This window comes from Microtus ochrogaster, chromosome 7, assembly GCF_000317375.1.
Source record: "Microtus ochrogaster isolate Prairie Vole_2 chromosome 7, MicOch1.0, whole genome shotgun sequence".
Classification (NCBI taxonomy): Eukaryota; Metazoa; Chordata; class Mammalia; order Rodentia; family Cricetidae; genus Microtus; species Microtus ochrogaster.
Window position 1 is genome coordinate 18,616,041 of NC_022014.1, and position 1,636 is coordinate 18,617,676.

Below are 1,636 nucleotides of genomic sequence, written 5' to 3' on the forward strand. Positions count from 1 at the left end.
AGGAAGGGAGGGAGGAGGGAGGAAGGGAGGGAGGAAGGAAGGAAGGAAGGAAGGAAGGAAGGAAGGAAGGAAGGAAGGAAGGAAGGAAGGAAGGAGAAAAAGAAATTAGGTAGGCCAGTTCAGGGACTGAGAAACCAACTCAGTTGGCCAAAAGAATTAAAATCCAAATCTGTCACTTAGAATCAGCAAAGCCAAGCTAATATAAAACTCAGCTGACAAATGGGAAAGAGACTATTAAGCCAGAAAATACAACTGCCTCCAGCAAAAGCTGTGGTTGTTCCTAATAATGTCTCCCTCCCAGTTTTACTCCCATGAGACTCGCCTACCCCAAAGTGTTGGAACAGTAACTTTCCAAGTGCCTTTTCCTAGCAGAGTGCTGTATTTCTTATGTGTATACGTGTGTGGTTTTGTCTGGTTGGTTGGGTTTTCAAAACAGGGTTTCTCTGTGTAGCTCTGGCTGTCCTAGAACTCGCTTTGTAGTCCAGGCTAGCCTCAAATTCAGAGATTCACCTGCCTCTGCCTCCCAAGTGCTGGGATTAAAGGCGTGCGCCACCATCGCCCCACTCTATGTGTGTGTTTATATGATGTGTTCGTGAGTGTGGGTACTTGTGCAGGCTAGGAGAGGGAGCTAGACCCTCTGGAGTTGGATTTATAGGTGGTGGAGAGCTGAAGACATGGGATCTGGGAACCAAACTCAGATACTCTGAGAAAACGGAGCCATCTCCTCAGCCACCAAATATCTTCTAATTTTTCCTAGCTATCAGGGAAACATGCTGTAGTGTAATAATGTCTACAGTGGCTTCCTCCCCAAAATAGCTACCTCTAGTACATTCTTAACTTTAAAAAGAAGAAGTAGAGGAGGAAGAAAAGGAGTAGGAGGAGAATAGGGCTCGAGAAATGGTTCAGAAGAGCCCTGGCTGCTCTTCCAGAGGTCCTGAGTTCAATTCCCAGCAACCACAGGGTGGCTCACAACCACCTGTAATGAGATCTGGTGCCCTCTTCTGGCTTGCAGCAGGGATAGGTACAGGCAGAACACTGTGTACTTACTAAATAAATAAATCTAAAAACAGAAAAAAAAAAAAACCACTGTAGTGAAACTCAGTACTGGGGAGAACTTCCCAGACAAGCCCCCCCTCCCCCCAGGATCTCAAGGTAATTACAGTTGCTTTGAGAGATGATCCAGACCCATGTCCTGGAAACAAACCTAATGAAACCCACATAACATAAAATCTGCTCTTAGGTTTTGTTGGTTGGTAGTTTGGGTTTGGAGGTTCATTTAGTTTGGTCTCGGGACTGGGTTTCTTTGTAGAGAATCGCTCTGTAGACCAGGCTGACCTTGAACTCTGAGGCGTGCCTGCCTCTGTTTCACAAGTGCTGGGATTAAAAGGCCTGTGCCACCACCACCCCTCTAAAAAAATCTGTTTTTTTTTGACAGGGTTTCTCTGTGTAGCTTTGGAGCCTGTCCTGAAACTAGCTCTTGTAAACCAGGCTTGCCTTGAGCTCACAGAGATCTGCCTGCCTCTACCTGACAAGTGCTAGGATTTTAGAAAATTCTTAATAAACCGGGCGGTGGTGGCGCACGCCTTTAATCCCAGCACTTGGGAGGCAGAGGCAGGCGGATCTCTGTGAGTTCGAG